At 35.8% G+C, this 19,787-nt stretch overlaps 1 pseudogene; it reads left to right on the top strand.

Annotated features, from left to right (window-relative positions):
• The window catches only part of LOC145521878 (solute carrier family 25 member 36-like), a 61,407-nt pseudogene that overhangs the window by 26,334 nt on the left and 15,286 nt on the right, over positions 1 to 19,787 (top strand).

Here is a 19,787-nt window from a genome sequence, read left to right as displayed (position 1 = left end):
AAGTGCATCAGCGTGTGTGTTCTTTGTCAATATTCAGGAACTCACGGCCAGAAAAACAGAATGTAGCAAATTGCATATTGTCTCCTAAGCTTGCATGCTATCTTTCTACTCAGACTAAATCTTATTAGCTAAAGCAAATTGTACATCTAGATTTAGTTTCAAAGGGGACAGAATAATACAACTCTACCTGTGCCTAAATGGAAAAGAGAATCACAGTAGTTGAAAACACCTCTAATGACCTCCACGAGTCCATTAATCCCGTCAGCAGCAAGAGTCAAACAAGATACATAAATGAGGTCATGCTTTTAAAGAATAATGACCGTGTTCATTTTCAGAATATGGTCTAATGCTGTGGTTCTTAAAGCACAGTCCACAAACTCCTGTGTGTCTCCAAAACCCAAAACATTTTTTATAAGAACACTGTGATGTTATTTGACCTTTTCAGTTCCATTCTGTCATGAGTTTACCGTGGAAATTTCCAGAAGTTATATGATATGTCATATGGCAACAAATTAAATCCAGCTTCTCTCTGCTAAAACAGAAAATAAAGAAATTTACACAAAGAATGTTGATCTTCTCACAAAAATGTTTGTCTTCAAAATAGTTACTTGTTATGAAAATACACTGTACAACATATAATGACTGTACTATGTACTATTATCTTAAATTAATTAATAAATACCTGACCTCAGTATCAGAGCCTCCCATAGGATGGGCTGGACCTCTGTTGTTGCTATATTATAGTTTATTGTAGTTTAATTTCTTCCTTTGTCCAGACTCCCATCCTTCAGTCCCCCAAGGATGATATTTCAAGAAGTTTCCCCCCAAAATTCCTGCATTCAGATCTCTATCTTAGAGTCTGTTTCCCAGACACTCCATTTAAGATAGTTGGTGCAACTAGTCTAAGGAAGCTAAAACTGGATTTTGGGGTTCTGTCACCCAGGAGGCAGTGAGGATCCCCTCACTGGTGGTAAGTGGAAGACTAATTGTATTTGTTAAGTGAAGTGATAAAAGTGAATTTTTAAATAGTTCCACTCATGGTGGTGGATTGGATAGGGTCCTGTGTCAGATATTTGGGAAGAGTGAGATAGATAATAATAGGAAAATTAGAGAATTCAATGTCTCTTTCTGGAACCAATGAATGATATGAAGAAAGAAGATTAAGACTGATTAACCACCAAGAAATCACAAGGGATGAAAGCAAGAGGGCCTGGGAGCTTATAAAGAGAGTCAATTCTTACAGAAGGAAGACAGAAACAGCTGATCACCCCTACCACAATCATCAAAGTAGCATAGCCTTGGAATAGGTTGAATTTTAAAGTGAGGAGTCTCCTATCTCAGTATTAGGATCCTGAAAGGAAGAAGTGAGATCCTGAGATATTATGAACTGGATAATCTTGACTCCTCAGATCCTGTTGAACTCTCTTGAAAGAAAGTGAAAGTGTTAGTTGAGCCACCAGGGAAACCCAATTGCAACTGTCTTGCTAGATATAGTACCTCCACTAGAGCAAATTAGCACTGTCTCAGGAAGATGCCATGTGGGCACTGGTCTGACAGAAACATTCTTTTACATCCCTATATAAAAAGGAGGATTAGAAACATTTTACATTAATTTGGAATGGACTACACTGCTCCCTTATGCTCTTGCTATATTAACTCCTCTACCTTCTGTCTGATACATCCCTAGGGACTTGGACCATCTGGACATTTTACAGAATATCATATTGATTCAAAATACAGATATTAATAGGAATGACTGAGCAAAAATTTGCACAAACCAAGAAAGAACAAGTTGACAAATTGGAGTCCATCAAAATTTTAAAAGTTTGCTTTTTAAACGTCAAAAATTAAAAGACAAGCCACTATGAGAAAATATTTGCAAATTATTTATTTGATAAAGGATCTTCAATTTAGAATAGATAAAGAATCTTCAATATCAATAATAAAAACATTCATTTTAAGAATGGACAAAAATTTGGAAAGAAGCTTAAGCAAGAAGATATAGCATATGGGCAATAAGAAGATGAAAAATATTCAACATTGTTAGAAATCGGGAAAAACAAATTAAAAATACAATGAGATACAATCTCACACACCAATTATAATTAATGGGCTTACAGATAGAGAAACAGACACAGGGGGAAATAAGTGGCTTATAATGTTCCTAGAAGCAGAGAAGAGCTAGGACTCAAGCCTAGAATTGTTTGACTTCAAAAAGTTACTACCTCAATACACTGTGTAACACACTAGAGGTGACAGAATTGTTCAAAAATACTTTCATCTTTTTCATGTGATTGTTTTGAAATTAACAGCTGCAGCTTTGCACATGTTCATACACACAAAATCAATAAACTTCACTCCTATTTACTTTTTACAAATTAATTGACTCATTAATAACATTTCCCTAGTGGGTCTTTAAGTGCTTTTCAGCATTATTGGAATCATGTGCTTCATTTAAAATTATATGAGGCAGTATCACACAGCAGTGAAGGGTTTAAGGGTCAGTTTTACCAAATAGAAGTTGGAATAAATTAATGAAGCAAAATCAAAGGCCCTGAGATTTCTCTTATTTACTCTGGAAGACTCTCATCCCTAGTCATATATCCACTTCATCCCTGGATGTGAATAAACTTTATTTCATAAGTTATATCATTTATGTCCTATCTTTCCCTCAAAACTACTAAAATGTTTTATTTTTCAACCTGCCACTCTAGAGTCTGTTTTAACTCTATGTTCATGCTTTCTTCTGAACATAATCCTGCAGACTTTCTGATGACTAAAGCACATACATATATATGATCAAAAAAGTGGCTTGAGAAATCCCCTTCAGAATTATATAACCTTAGTGTTTAGACTTATACATATAGAAGTTCAAATCTAAGCACTTACTACCTGTGAGAAGTTTGAATAGATTTCAAAATCTTTCTGAGTCTTTGTTTACCCTTTTTAAATGAGAACCCTAGTACCTACATTTAGGATTTCATGAATTCACAGTATCAGTATGAAAAGCCTAATTTAAAAAAAAGTGTAAACATTTTACATATATTAAAGTAAAGCCTTTCTATTTACTTAAAAGTTTTACTTTTAAGGTATGTGAATTTTTATAAGATTTTTTTTACTGTTTTGGGTTAACTATTTCAAAGGATTTAGAATGTGCATATGTATAATTTTTGGATGAATTTAGGAACTGAGGCTAGACTGAGTTGAGTTCTTCTACAACAAAGGGTGAAGAGATGAAGTTAGAGTTCCCCAAGTCCATCAGGTGGGAGAGGAGAAATAAGAAGAGAGAGATGGAGAATAAAAGCAAGTCTAGAGATCTAGACTTATTTCAGAAAAGTCAAAACTGCTATTACAAATGACAAACCTAGTAGTGACGTAGCCAAAAAGTCAATAAAACAGATGTTCAGTGTGTGATATTTATTTTTCTCTTTGTAATGAAGATGAGTGAGTATAAGCCTTTCCCCATAATCCTTTATTTTTAAGTACCTAATGATATGATGCCTACCACAATCCTATTTTAGAGGATACATGTGTTCATGGTTCAAAACGTCAGCTGGAGGACTGATAGGAAAAAAGGATGTTGTCACAATTTGGATAAAATCTAAGAAAAAGCTAAAGTAAAAGAAGTAAGTCCCAATAAAGGAATAATGAATCAAAACCAGGTAGAAAGTCAGAGGCAATGAAGACAAGGAGCAGGAAAGCCCATCTGCGAATTTTCTGACATCATGGAGAGGGAATGTGAAATGTTATAAAGATCATGTTGATCCCATCTAATATACATGATAATACCGTAATAGTGGGGAGATACGTAGTTATAATATTCAAATTTTTGTTTATATTGAGTAAGTTTTTACTTTTCTGCCTTAATGCTTCCTTTTCCATTGAAGACTTTAAGACAGAAGAGAAAATCTAGACCATTGAAAGTAAGGCCTGTTACATAAGTCAGAGAAAAATAAAAGCACAATACACCTGATAATGATATTATAGTAAAGGGTTTCCTGGGCATCTTATCAAGGCTAGTGCAATATTTCTTCAGAAGACTTTCCTGTCCTCCAGCTACTTTTTAAATCCCAGTCAGGATGTGATCTCCAAAGCCTCACAGACTATATCAATTTCTATTCTCCTTCACAACAGATAAAACCTTCTGTAGCCAGTACAATGTGGTCCCTTCACATATAACTCAGCTTTGCTGGAAGCAAGCAATCTTTGTTTATTTCTTCTCTCAGCCCGATAGAGATTGTGTGCATTGGTCTTTAAAGCAATGCTTTTATTTCTTTGAGTTTCTTCTGGACTGCGGTTGTTTTATTAGTTCTCAGATGATTTATGTATTTTCAATGTACAAATGTCTACAAGCTAAGATAAATAGAGATATTTTTATAGTAAAATTTGAAAAATAGTTCAAGGCTTGTAAAAGCAAAGTCTATTAGGTGCTCAAAATTAAAATGAATGCTTTTTCTACCATACTATTTTTGCAATGGAGAAAAAACACATATGAAGAGAAGGTCTATTAGATTTTCTACTTTTTATCTCTATCTACAGCACATGAATGCCTAGGGTAAATATTAAGTCATTTACTATAAGATATCTGGATATTTTAGAAGAGGATAATTCTGACAGTGATAACACCCTAACTTGGGCACATGGATACTGGTATATTTAGGCCTCAACTTTTTAAGTGTTGGAAATATTAATAGGTGTCAGTCAACATACCGATATGACTATCATGCCTAAATTTTCTTACCACAATTCTTCCTCAGGCAGAAAGGTCAGATTTCTATGTATCCATTGATATTTAAATCATTAAGGTTGTTACAATTATATTAAAACTATATCACATATTTGCACACTTCTATGCTTTGATCAATTACCATTATAAGGGGATTTGATATCTTCATGTTCCAGAAAGGCGTCTTTTTTCCCATGGTGGATGGAGAAGGCATCTTGTCATAAGATATACTATTATAGAGAGTAGATAAAAACCTATTTTCCCTAAAACTCATTTTTAATGTATTAGAGATGATAAATTGTTACTGATGTTTCCAATTTTATATTTTGTAGCTGTCACATTAATCCCTCATCAAGTTTAAATTATAACCCTCCAAATTCCTGATATTGACTATGCTTATGATTAATTTTTATTTGGGCTTCCCTGGTGGCTCAGACGGTAAAAATCTCCCTGCAATGTGGGAGACCTAGGTTCAGTCCTTGGGTTGAAAAGATCCCCTGGAGAAGGGAATAGCTACCCACTCCAATAATCTTGCCTGGAGAATCCCATGGACAGAGAAACCTACTGAGCTTTAGTCCATGTGGTCGCAAAGAGTCAGAGAGGACTGAGTGACTAACACTTTCACTTTTCAATTATTATTTATATAAGGTAACAAGCATGTTTATTTAAGTATATATGAATAATATATAATTTAAAAATCAAAGTTAAAAGAATTGTGGGGTAAAGTGCTAAAGAGATTTACTGTTAGTGACTTCAACTATTCATAGCGAAAGTCTTTTGACAAAATGAGTACTGAGTACCGCTGCATGGAGAAGTGTTCTGGAAAGGACAGAGGTCAGACATAAGTAGCTGATGCACCTTATTACTCTCAGTAATAGACACAGCTTGTAATGTGGGTTCACAGACTGTACAAAGCTGATTAAAATCAGCATCAGGTCATCAGCCCTGGCTTTGACAAGGTGCTCAGGGGCAATGAACAGAACGGGGAAAGGACAGGGTTATGACTGGGCTGTGGTGAACACAGATATAAAAAAGGTGAGTAGAAAATTAAAAAGCCAGTGAAAGTACTGAGTAGAAGCCAGAAATGTGGGGGTGGGGAGGGGAATAGAAGAGTACGTGTTAGTAAATGAAAGGGCTTCCCTGGAGACTCAGTGGTAAAGAATCTACTGGCCAGTGCAGGAGATGTGAGTTTGATTCCAGGGTCGGGAAGATCCTGGAGAAGTAAATGGCAATCCACTCCAGTATTCTTGCCTGGAAAATCCCACAGGCAGAGGAACCTGGTGGGCTACAGTCCAAGGGATACAAAAGTGATTAAACAACAACAAAAAGGAAATGAAGAAATGGGAGTTTTCAGAGAAGGCAACAGAGACCATGCTGGAGAGGACAGTTTCTACAGAGTGCTGAGGGCAGAGAACAGAAGGTAGTGTAGGGGTGATGAAGTGCATGAAGAGCTGATTAATTATTTTGAAAGTTCATCTTAGGATAACAAAAAAGTCACCAAACAGCAGGCAATGCTTGTTAGAAAAATTAATTTTTTTTGCTTTGGGGACAAAAATCCAATAAGAAGACAAAGGCTGATCATGAAGAAAAGAAAGAGCTTGCTGGATGGAGCAAGGGAAGGTTGGGAAGGCTGGAAATCAAAGCTGGTGTGCAGATATCTACTGTGTGTGCGGGGGGGTAGGGGCATGCCACTTCCAGGGATAAAGGAGGACAGTTGGAAAAGGAGTGACTGAATGTCTGTTCAGGTGTAAAGCCCAGGAGAGACAGTATAGAAACCTATGAGTCTGATTGTCTTGTTAATGTAGGCGAAAAATGAATTTGTCTTGAGATTGAAAGAACAGCTTGTAGGTAGGGAGTTCAAAAGGAAATTCAAAGTCTGGATGGGTTGCTTTGGGAAATGAGGGATAAATGTGGAGTAGGGATCTTTCAGAGGACCCACGGAAGGTATAGGAACTGCATGTGTCATCAGAGAACAGGAATTTGTATTAACTTCAATGTGCATTGCTGGGACATTTTGTCCAGACACACTCAGGGACTGAGGTGAAGGAGTGACCGTCTGTGGTTACGTCAATTCAAAGCAGTTACCATGGAACAAAAATGTGGGCATGTTTAAGATAATAGGGAGAAATGGGTTGTATGTTTCATAGTTGAGTGGCAGTATAATTTATCATCCAAAAGGGAATTTGTTTAAGAGTGAAAGAGGACAACCAAGCAGGAAGCCAGGAAAACAGGGGTAAACTGAGTCTGTCACCAGGCAAGTGGGGTAAAAGGCCATCCTGCTCACGGTAAGTAAAACTAATTTTCAGAAAGAACATATGGACTGGGGGGAAACTTCTAGTAACCGCTCTAAATCTAGTTGAGGTTGAAGAAAAGTTAGATCGTGAGTAAGAGAATATGTATCCTGGAAGTGTGGAGTACTACAGCTAAAAGAAAAAACTGGCTATAAGTGTGCAGACCTCAGAAGTTTAATAGATATTGCAGCTCTGGTTAATGAAACGATTTAGTGATGCTGGAGTAGAGAAGGTAAGGAGTCTGCTGGGTTCAGAAAGTCAAAGTGGACTAAAGTTCAGGTATGGGTGTTTATTATCCCTCAGACTCTAAAATTGTCCAGGAAGAGAGTGGAATTGATGGTGGAAAGAATGTGTATAAGCCAGAGACCAGAGTCCTCAAAGAATGCGAAGAAATGAGCTTGAGGGAGGTCGGTCAGTAACGTGAATGAGGTCTGGGTGACATGAGTTTCAATAAAAATAGTTTTATAAGAGGGCACAAGAGGTTCGGTAATAGCTATTAAGGAAATGAATAAATTTGTCATTGCTTCATGTCATCGAGTATTCGAATCACCCTTGATCCAAGCTCATCCCAACTTTGATGATAATTTTATTTCCAATGCCTGCAGGGAGAGAATTCACTATTTATGGTAACCAAGAATGTACAGTTCTACATATCAGTTTTAAAATTCCTTTTAAATGAATAACTTGGACTTTTTGTGCATGTTTTGCTTTGATTAACAAGGATTCATCCAGAGAGGACCATCTATTCTTCCTCTGCCATTAAAAATAAAATCCATTGCCTATAATATGTGATGTTAATTGACAAAATTTAAGACTTCTTTTGAGGTTCTTTATCATAATATCCTAACTGTTTTTTATACACTAATTTTTAAATATCTATAAAATTTCAAAATTCAGGGGGAAATGTATTCACACCTTTGTTGACGTCATAAATATTTCGTATCTTCATTCTTTGTCACTGACTTTAAAACACAAAAATCCTATTATGTTCATAAGTACATAAGTTTTATATTTTTTCCTTTCCAAGAGAAAATTAGACATTAAAATATTACTTGTATCATTACATTTGACACACTTTTTTTTTTTACTACACTAAAATCATAGCTTCATATGGGAAGCAGTCTTTTTTGAAAACTTGAAGAATTTTGCATGTACCAGATATCATCACTCAATGGCCTGCAAATAAAGTCATTATAATTCATTAGCATAAGTGAGGTTTTACTTTGTTGATTATTTAAGATTGTTGAAATTATAGCAAGTTATCTAAGCTATTGCAGACCAAAACAAACAAACAAAAATATTATCTTAACATTGGGAGGGGGGTTCAGGATGGGGAACACATGCAAATCCATGGCTGAATCATATCAATGTATGGCAAAAACCACTACAATATTGTAAAGTAATTAGCCTCCAACAAAAATAAATAAATAAATAAATAAATAAAAGAGTTTCTGGTCTTTTATGTTAATGAGAAGCTGCAGCTGTCTGTTTGCTGACCTCTTACTAAACTTATTCTGAAAGAGAGCATAATCTTCTTTGTAAAAGCAAACATGTTCAGTTTTGACAGTACAGAAGTCTAAGAGAGATGAGAAGGACATAAAAATGGCAGCTCTTAAAAGAGACAAGATCCAGAGGAAAAAAAAAAAAACCTTGACATACATGCTACATGTACCTTGGTATTTTATTCAACATTTTTTTCTCCAGCTTCAGACCCTACAAGACTTTCAGTCTTCATTTTCTCCTGTTTCCTTTAAAACATTCTTTTCTCCAAAAGGTAGACACCTCTGTGTTGGGTTTAAACAATACACTCAGTAAATAAGCAAAGGGCAAAGACAGTGTGCATTTTACTATCTTTGGAATGTGTTAATTGATGATTCTCAGAGTGCAGCAGCATCAGTATCATTTCCAGAATGCAAATTCTAAGTACCATTCCCAGACATACTGAAGCAGAAACCTTGGGCATTAGGCCCAACAATCTGCATTTCAACTACTCTTCCATGTGATTCTGGTATATGCTAAAATTGGGAATCAACTGTGAAAAGGAAGGTAACTAGTTATTGGTATTTTAGCATGTGAATTTTGCTTCCTATTAGAAATTACAAGAGACTTTCAATGGTTTGTTATCACTGGAGACAGAAATGTGGAAAGGAAGAATCATTCCCTTTCTTTGCCGTTAGAATTTTCTAACAAAATTATATTATTTTTAGTTTTCAGGACTTATCTATATATTGAACTGAAAGCCCATTTTTTGTTTGCACTTTTATATTTCCTTACATATATAAAGTATAAATAAACTGTTTTTTTTTTAAGATAATGAATTGAATTCAGTTCTTCTCAGAGCATTTATTCATTCCAGCAATCAATCTTGCTACCTTTCTAAGTCCTTCCTTTGTGCTAGAAATTGTGCTAAGCACTTAACTAAATGAAATGAATGATGAATAAGACATAATTCTTAATTTTAAGATATTCTGATCTTCTTGAGGAGAAAAATGTAGAAACTAGTATAACTTTCCAAAGTTGAGAGGGTTAAACTCTAGTCTTAGGATCTTTCACCCATAAAAATCTACATTAAAAATTAAAAGTTCTATCAACTATTTTTCCCAAAAGGATTTGAGTTCTGGTATGCATAAATGGTGTTAAAAATAAGCTGTCAGAAAGACAAACAAAATCTCAACATGTAGACTCATTTTATTTCATTGTTTCAATAAACACTTCTTAAGCACCTGCTTTGTGTCAAGTATTATGCCATACACTGAGAATTCATAGGATGAAATAGTTATTTTCTGTGTTATAGGAGTGATGGAAGCTAAGTCAATTTACAAACAGTTAATCATCAAAACCCCAAGAGAAAAATCTGGACAGGATACAAGAAAGATGAGGTTTTGATGACAAAAGGCGAGAATGATCAGTTTTTCTGGGAATAATTTTCTTTAAGTTTAAGGTTATTCCATCATTTTCAGAGTAATACTTCTCAGTAAAGGACAAAGTAGAAAGAAGAGAACTTTTCCTCTCATAGTTCAAAAGCAAGCTCTGTAGAACAGTTTTGTATATTTCTTTTGCTTCATTTTCCTACTAATTTTCCTTTCCTTGTTGAGTTTATGCTTTATCTAAAATGATATTTTCTGCTAACAGATGAGACATTTCTAATGACTTTTCACAATATTCTTTTTTTTATTTTTTAAATTATGAAAGTATAATAACACATTTACAGAAGACTTGGAAAATACACAAAAAAGTTTCACTATATATTATCATTATTTTTAAGTAGAAAAATTAAGATTTTTAGTTGGATTTTCAATATCAACCTCTCAAAAATTAATAGAATGAATATATAGAAAAGAAGGAAATAGTAGACTATAAAAATAATCGTGAACAAATTCAACACAATTAAGAATTATATAATTTTCACACAGCAGTAGGATACAAATTCTATCCAAGTTCCCATAGACTATAAACTAGGACACCCTGGAACATATCCAGGGATATAAAACAAAATGCAAAAATTTCAAGGACTAAAGGTATTGAAATCATACAGAGTCTGTCCTCTTATCATTGGGGAATTTTGTTAGAAATAAATATCAAAAGATATTTGAAAATAACCCACACATTTTCATGTGCAATGTGACATTTACCAAGAGAGATCTTTGACTTAGCCACGGAATGCTCAATAAAGTTAGAAGACTGAAAAAACACAGAGGGTGATTACAGAGATGAAAGCATTTAAATGAGAAATTAATATCAAAGATACTTTAAAAACCAAATGTATTTGGAAATTAAATGCCCACTTTTAAATGATGGCTGTATCTAAGAAGCCCTAACAAAGAAAATTAGAAAATATTTGTATCAGAATAAAAATGAAAAGAGAATTTACCAGAATTTGTTGCATGCAGTTGAAGCTGCTCTATGAAACTAAATACAATGTGGAATCTTAAATAAGCTATGAAAGCAAATAATGAACACTGGCATAATTTTTTGTGAAATTTGAACAAAATCTGTAATTTAGTTAATAATGCAATATCACATATTAATATTCTTTTTTTTTTAAACAACATTGCATTTCTTTATATTCTCAGAATTGGATTAGAAGTTTCAAATCACATTATTTTTTTTTAAGTCAAATGTAAAATGCTGGGGTAAATGACTCACAAGCTGGAACCAAGCTGGGAGAAATATCAACAACATGAGATATGCAGATGATATCACTTTAATGGCAGAAAGTGAAGAGGAACAAAAGAGACTCTTGAAGGTAAAACAGAGCTATGACAAAACTGGACAGCATATTAAAAAACAGAGACAACATTTTTCTGACAAAGGTTCATCTAGATAAAACTATGGTCTTTCCAGTAGTCATGTAGAGATGTGAAAGTTGGACCATGAGGAAGGCTGAGCACCAAATAATGGATGTTTTTGAACACTGTGGTGCTAGAGAAGACTCTTGACCATCACTTGGACAGCAAGAAGATTTAACCAGTCAATCCTAAAGGAAATCAACTATAAATATTTATTGGAAGGACAGATACTGAAGCTGAAGCTCCAATCCTTTGGCCACCTGATGAGAATAGCTGATGCTTTGGAAAAGACCCTAATGCTGGGAAAGATTGAGGGCAAGGGGAGAAGACGGTGACAGAGGATGAGATGGAGGATGGCCTCACTGACTCAATGAACATGAGTTTGAGCAAACTGGGAGATAGTGAAGGACAGGGAAGCCTGGTGTGCTGCAGTTCATGGGGTCAAAAAGAGTCAGACAAGACTTAGTGACTGAACAGCAACAAAGATAATAAACTTTCTAAATTGTTAGCAATAATACTAGATGCCAAAATACAGGGAATTATATCAAAGTTTTGAGTGAATATAAATTAGAAATTTACATTTCTATTCATATTAAGTCAAACAGGGGGAATAAAAATATCATAATTTTATAGCTAGGCAAAAATTCATGTTTTCTAAAATATGTATTTTATGGTATACATCCCATATATAGAGAGAGTAAGTATATATATATATATTCAAAAGACTTTCTACCATACTTGATAAAGACTTGGGAAAGAACAAAAAAAGAGGCACAGAAATGGGAAAACATAAACTAAATAAATGGGACGAGCCACTGAATACAAATTGAAAAAAGTGAAATAAACTGGATAAAAGTAAAAGATCGTCACATAATTGATTTACTTTTAAACATGGTTGCTCAATAGAAACACATCTTTAGCTTTGGAGAAAAGAAGCAATACCTTAGCATTTGTATTTTTCAAAAAATTCCAAGATAGTTCTTTTTTTCTTTTTCTTTTTTTTTTCAAATAAATTTATTTATTTTAGTTGGGGGCTAATCATCTTACAATATTGTAGCAGTTTTTGCCATACATTGACATGAATCAGCCATGGGTTTACATGTGTTCCCCTTCCTGGACCCCCCTCCCACCTCCCTCCCCATCCCATGCCTCTGGGCCATCCCATTGCCCCAGCCCTGAGCATTTGTCTCATGCATCGAACATGGAATGCTTCCTTAAAAAACTGGGAATAGAACTGCCATATGACCCAGCAATCCCACTGCTGGGCATACACACCGAGGAAACCAGAATTGAAAGAGACGCGTGTACCCCAATGTTCATCGCAGCACTGTTTACAATAGCCAGGACATGGAAGCAACCTAGATGTCCATCAGCAAACGAATGGATAAGGAAGCTGTGGTACATATACACAATGGAATATTACTCAGCCATTAAAAAAATACATTTGAATCGGTTCTATTGAGATGGATGAAACTGGAGCCCATAATACAGAGTGAAGTAAGCCAGAAAGAAAAACACCAATACAGTATACTAATGCATATATATGGAATTTGAAAAATGGTAATGATAACCCTATATGCGAGACACAATAAGAGACACAGATGCATAGAACAGTCTTACGGACTCTGAGGGAGAAGGTGAGGGTGGGACGTTCTGGGAGAATAGCATTGAAACATGTATATTATCATATGTGAAAAAGATAGTTCTTATATGCATCTGGATTTTAAAAAGTGATTATGCGTTTCTCTATTAAAAGTGTTTACATGTTGTAGTGATAGAGAATTCTGTTATTGTCTATTGACCAGTCACAATGTTATTAAGTGAATAATAGTTATATAATCATAATAATAAAAGATGTTTATCAGTTTTCACAATCAGTTACCAGGCAAAAAATAAGGGATAGTTACAACTGCAAGCCATAATGAAAATTTAATTAACCTAACAATATAAAATTGTTATATACATCTGGGAGGTTAAATAGAGTGATGTGGTAAGTGGAGGTGCATACATACACATATTTTCATCCGCCCAATCCCTCTATGTCTTTTGTTTTGTGCATTAAATCTATTTACATTGAATGTAATTATGGACATGTATGATCTTATTACTATTTTCTTGGTTTGGATTTATTCTGTGTAGGTCTTTTCCCTCTCTTGTGCTTCCTGCCTAGAGACATTCTTTTAGCATTTCTTATAAAAGTGATTTGGAGGTGCTGAATTGGCTTAAACTTTTCTTGTCTTGAAATCTTTTGATATCTCCATCAAATCTGAATGAGAGTTTTGCTGGTTAGAGTATTCTTGGTTGTAGGTACTTCCCTTTCATTACTTTAAGTATACAATATCATTCATTTCTGACCTGTAGAGATTCTGTTGAGAAATCAGTCACTGATGTTGTGGGAGTTCAAGTGTATGTTATTTATAGTTTTTCCCTTTTTGCTTTTAATATTTTATCTCTGTTTTAATTTTCATCATTTAGATTACTGTGTGTCTTGGTATGTTCCCCCTCGGGTCCATCCTGCATGGCACTCTGCACTTCCTGGACTTGGTTGACTATTTCTTTTCCCATATTAAGGAAGTTTTCAGCTATTATGTCTTTGAATATTTTTTCGGGTCTTTTCTCTCTCTCTTCTTCTGAGCCCCCTATAATGTGAATGTTGGTGCATTTAATGTTGTCCCAGAGGTCTCTTAGGCTGTCTTCATTTTTTTCATTCTTTTTTCTATATTGTGTTCCATGGCAGTGATTTCCACATTCCTTCTTTCAGGTCACTTACCTGTTCTTCTACTTCAGTTATTCTGCTATTGTTTCCTTTGAGTATACTGTTCATCTCTGTTTGGTCTTTAGTTCTTCTAGAACTTTAGTGAACATTTCTTGTATCTTCTTCATTCTTTTCCCAGGGTCCTGGATCATCTTCACTATCATTATTCTGAATTCTTTTTCTGGAAGGTTTCCTATCTCAAATTCATTTAGTTTTTTTTTTTTTTTTTCCTGGGGTTTTGTCTTGTACCTTCTTCTGGGACATAACCTTCTCTTTTTTAATTTTGATAAGTTTTCTGTGATGTGGGATTCATTCTAGCGACTGTGAGATTGTTATTCTTTTTGCTTCATCTATCTTCTTTCTGGTGGATGAGGCTAAGTGTCTTGTGTAACCTTCCTGCTAGGAAGAACTGGTGGTGGGAAAAATTGGGTCTCTGGTGGGCAGGATCATGCTCATGATGACTGGGGTTTTGCTCCCTTCCTGTAAGTTGTTTGGGCTGATGCAACCCAGCCCTGGGATGTAAGGGTTCTATGGTAAGGTTAATGGTGACTTCCAAGAGGATTTATACCAAAGGGCATTTTCTGGATTGTTGTTGCCAGTACTCCCATCCCCTCAGCAAAACACTGCTGACCCACACCTCCACAGGAGACCCTCCAACACTAGCAGGTAGGTGTGGTTCAGTCTTCTATGGGGTCACCGTTACTTTACCTTGTCTCTTGGTGTGTGTGCAAGATTCTGTTTATGTCCTCCATGCAAGATTTTATTTATGTCCTCTACGAGTGGAGACTCTGTTTCCTCATTCCTTTGGAAATCCTGTAACAAAATCCTGTTGGCCTTAAAAATCAGATTCCCTGGAGATTCCCAGTCCCTTTACTAGATCTCCAGGCTAGGAAGCCTGGTATGGGCCTCAGAACCTGCACAATAGTGGGAGAGTTTCTTTGGTATTACTGTTCTCCAGTTTGTGGATCACCCACCCAGCAGGTACGGGATTTTGTTTCACTGTGATTGTACCCCTCCTACCATCTTGTTGCAGCTTCTTCCTTGTCTACGGACATAAGATATCTTTTTGTGTGTGTGTGTGTGAGTTCCAGCATCCTCCCATTGATGATTGTTTAACAGCTAGTTGTGATTTTGGTGCTCCTGCAGGAGGAGATGAGCACACATCCTTTTACTGTGCCATCTTGAACCAATCCCATAATAGCCTTTTAAAATAATTAAACTATATTCTCTCATAACTTCTCATTATACTTATCCATGTCAAAGTTGGATTTTTATTTCATCAAACATAATGCTGTCATTATAAATTTTGTAGTGTGTTTTTTCCCTCAGGTATTCACAGGTGTACTTACATTTATCCTCTAGATATGAATTTGTGAAAATGAAAAACAAAAATATCTTTAAGTTTCTTGATACATATAGTGGCCTGCCTTGCAAAACAATGAATACTATCAAAGAATCTTTTATTTTTCTTTACTTTTTAGTTCTGGAAATCTTGCCAAATAAGGAAAAAAATATAATGTCCATCTTACATTTATAAAATGAAACAAATATAGTAAATTTTGAGAGTAGAAAAATATGTTCTTTAACCTTAATACTAGTCTGAATTCTCATCTCTTCAGTTCAGTCACTCAGTCTTATCCGACTCTGTGACCCCATGGACTGCAGCACGCCAGGCCTCCCTGTCCATCACCAACTCCTGGAGTTTACTCAAACTCATGTCCATTGAGTCAGTGATGCCATCCAACCATCTAATCCTCTGTCGTCCCCTTCTCCTTCTGCCCTCAATCTTTCCCAGCATCAGGGTCTTTTTCTTCTTGACTTTCTGCCATAAGGGTGGTGTCACCTGCATATCTGAGGTTACTGATATTTCTCTCGGCAATCTTGATTCCAGCTTGTGCTTCCTCCAGCCCAGCATTTCTCCTGTTTCTCATGATGTACTCTGCATAGAAGTTAAATAAGCAGGGTGACAATATACAGCCTTGATGTACTCCTTTTCCATTATCATAAGGAGACTAATTTTTTAAAATATATATAGAAAACATGTCAATGGGATTTCCTTGGTGGTCCAGGGTTTCGGACTTGACAGTTTCACAGCTGGCACCAAGATTCAATCCCTGGTTGGAGAACTAAGATCCCACAAGCCACATGACATGATGTGGCCAGAAACCAAACAAATAAGCAAACAAATTAACAACAAATATGGACATTGTCCTTAACAACTGTTTTAGAGCAAACAGTTGCTAAGGACAACTAAATTTTAGTTCTCTAAAATTTAGTTCATGTAGCCATTTCAGTGTAATACTATGTATAATAATGTGTAGGGTCTGGAGTCTGGATGCCAGGAATTAAGTCCCAGTTCAATAGGTCACATTATTTCAGAAAGTTTTTGTATCTCTCTAAGTTTCAGTTTTCTAATTTCTAAAATGGGATTAAAATATTTTTCCAAAAGATATCTGACAGAATTAAATGAAACAATGTTCATAGGCCTCAGTAAAAAATATAAGTATATGAAGATATCAAGTGAAGATACCAAGATATCAAGAAAGGCTAACTGTTCTTATTATTGATGGCCTTTGATAACTGTAGATGTTAATAAAAACTTTCTTTCTGTTTCTTTGTATAAATAAAGGTTTGTATCAGCATATATTTCAAACCATTGTCAAGGGAAACTTATGAAATGTCTTTCAAGATTCCTGCTGCCTGGTACTTAGGTGTTTGTATAAATTCCTGCCCCAAGCATGGGCTGGACTTAATGGCTTGCTTATAACTAATGGAATATGGCAGAAGTGAAGAGCTGTGGCTTCAGAGATTCAGTTACACAGGTTACATGGGTCTGTGACTTTCATCTTTCAAGTGCTTTCATGTCCTCTGATTGTCTGACTCTGGTGACACCAGTTATCTTGAGTTTTACTATGATATGTCCACAGGGAGGGAAACTGAGTTCTCTGTCCAATAACGTGTGAGGTCCCCAATCCTATCATCAGCCATTTGAGTGACCTTGGAAGCTGATTTTTCCCAAGGGGGTTAGGAGATGTCCACAGCCCCAGCTGACAGTTTGGTATCCTGTCAAAGACTCTGACCTAAGTTATGCTTGAATTACTGACCTACAGACATGGTAAGATAACACATACTGTTGCTTTAAATCACTAAATTTTGGGACAACTTTTTCCACAGTAATATATAACTAATATAATCCATTAGTTATACATTAGAGATTTATGAATCTTAGTGATTAAAAACAATCTTTTAGATTTTATATTTTCTAGGTTATATTCATGTATGTATCTTGTAAAAAAAAGTAAAAAGAAAAAAAGCTTTTTATTAAAAAAAAGGAATTTCTCAAAAAAGGTAAAAGCTCTAATTTGAAAAGATGCATGCACTTCAACGCTCATAGTGGCACTATTTATAGTAGCCAAAATATAGAAGCAACCTAAATATCCATCAACAAATTAATGCATAAAGAAGCAACATTTTATATATACATATTTATATACAATGCATTTTATATAATATATATAAATTATTCAGGCATAAAAAAAGAATGAGACAATGTCATTTAAGGCAATATGAATAGACCTAGAAATTGCCATACTGATTAAGTCAAGGAAAGACAAATTTCATGTGGTATCACTTATAGGTGTGTATGTGTGTGCTCAGTCATGTCTGACTCTTTGTGACCCTATGAACTGTAGCCCACTAGTCTTCTCCATCCGTGGGATTTTCCAAGCACAAATATTGGATTGTGTTGTCATTTCCTCCTCCAGGGGATCTTCCTGACCCAGGGATCAAACTCTCTCTCCTGTGTCTCCTGCATTGGCAGGGAGATTCTTTACCAGTGAGGCACCAGGAAAACCTGGTGGAATCTAAAAAAAAAAAAAAAAAATGAGCTTAATTACAAAACAGAAGCATAATCGTAGACATAGACAACAAACATAGGGTTACCAAAGGGAAAGATGAGATAAATTGGGAGTTTGGAATCAAAACAATAATTTTCCTATAAGTTTACCACGCAAGTGTTTACACATATTTGTTAAAAAGCTTGGAATTACTTTCTTCCCATATTAGCTTTAAGGAGGCAGGGCACTTAGTTATAAAGACTATCTCCATTAAAAAGTTATAAAGCGAATCTTCATTAAAAAGTTCCCTATTCTATTTACTCACTAATCTTTAATAATATGTAATGCAATCACCATTTCATTGGACATTAACTTGGGCACACTCCAGGAGATGGTGAGGGACAGAGAAGTCTGGGGCGCTGCAGTCCATGCAGATACAAAGAGTAGAACACAAGTTGGCGACTGAAAAACAACAATCCCAATGTTAATTGTTAGTCCCTCAGTCATGTCCGACTCTTGCTTTTTCGATGATCCAGTGGATATGGGCATATATCCACTGGATATATGGTTCCTCTGCCTTTTCTAAAACCAGCTTGAACATCTGGAAGTTCACAGTTCATGTATTGCTGAAGCCTGGCTTGGAGAATTTTGAGCATTATTTACTAGCATGTGAGATGAGTGCAATTGTGCGGTAGTTTGAGCATTCTTTGGCATTGCCTTTCTTTGGGATTGGAACGAAGATTGACCTCTTCCAGTCCTGTGGCCACTGCTGAGTTTTCCAAATTTGCTGGCATATCGAGTGCAGCACTTTCACAGCATCACCTTTGAGGATTTGAAATAGCTCAACTGGAATTCCATCACCTCCACTAGCTTTGTTCGTAGTGATGCTTTCTAAGGCCCACTTGACTTCACATTCCAGCATGTCTGGCTCTAGGTGAGTGATCACACCATTGTGATTATCTGGGTCGTGAAGATCTTTTTTGTACAGTTCTTCTGTGTATTCTTGCCACCTCTTCTTAATATCTTCTGCTTCTGTTAGGTCCATACCATTTCTGTCCTTTATTGAGCCTATCTTTGCATGAAATGTTCCTTTGGTATCTCTAATTTTCTTGAAGAGATCACTAGTCTTTCCCAATCTGTTGTTTTCCTCTATTTGTTTGCACTGATCGCTGAGGAAGGCTTTCTTGTCTCTCCTTGCTATTCTTTGGAACTCTGCATTCAGATGGGAATATCTTTCCTTTTCTCCTTTGCTTTTCACTTCTCTTCTCTTCCCAGCTATCAGTAAGGCCTCCTCAGACAGCCATTTTGCTTTTTTGTATTTCTTTTCTATGGGGATTTTCTTGATCCCTATCTTCTGTACAATGTCATGAACCTCTGTCCATAGTTCATCAGGCACTCTGTCTATCAGGTCTAGTCCCTTAACTCTATTTCTCATTTCCACTGTATACTCATAAGGGATTTGATCTAGGTCATACCTGAATGGTCTAGTGGTTTTCCCTACTTTCTTCAATTTAAGTCTGAATTTGGCAATAAGCAATTCATGATCCGAGCCACAGTCTGCTCCCGGTCTTGTTTTTGCTGACTGTATAGAGCTTCTCCATCTTTGGCTGCAAAGAATATAATCAATCTGATTTCGGTGTTGACCATCTGGTGATGTCCACGAAAAAGCAAGAGAGTTCCAGAAAAACATCTATTTCTGCTTTACTGACTATGCCAAAGCCTTTGACTGTGTGGATCACAATAAACTGTGGAAAATTCTGAAAGAGATGGTATTACCAGACCATCTGACCTGTCTCTTGAGTAACCTGTATGCGGGTTAGGAAGCAACAGTTAGAACTGGACAGGGAACAACAGACTGGTTCCAAATAGGAAAAGGAGTACGTCAAGGCT

The sequence above is a fragment of the Giraffa tippelskirchi genome, chromosome 9 (genome assembly GCF_054371585.1).
Source record: "Giraffa tippelskirchi isolate mGirTip1 chromosome 9, T2T-mGirTip1v1.2.pri, whole genome shotgun sequence".
Classification (NCBI taxonomy): Eukaryota; Metazoa; Chordata; class Mammalia; order Artiodactyla; family Giraffidae; genus Giraffa; species Giraffa tippelskirchi.
The sequence above is the reverse complement of the archived record's forward strand: the minus strand, read 5'-3'. Positions and strand labels throughout refer to the sequence as shown.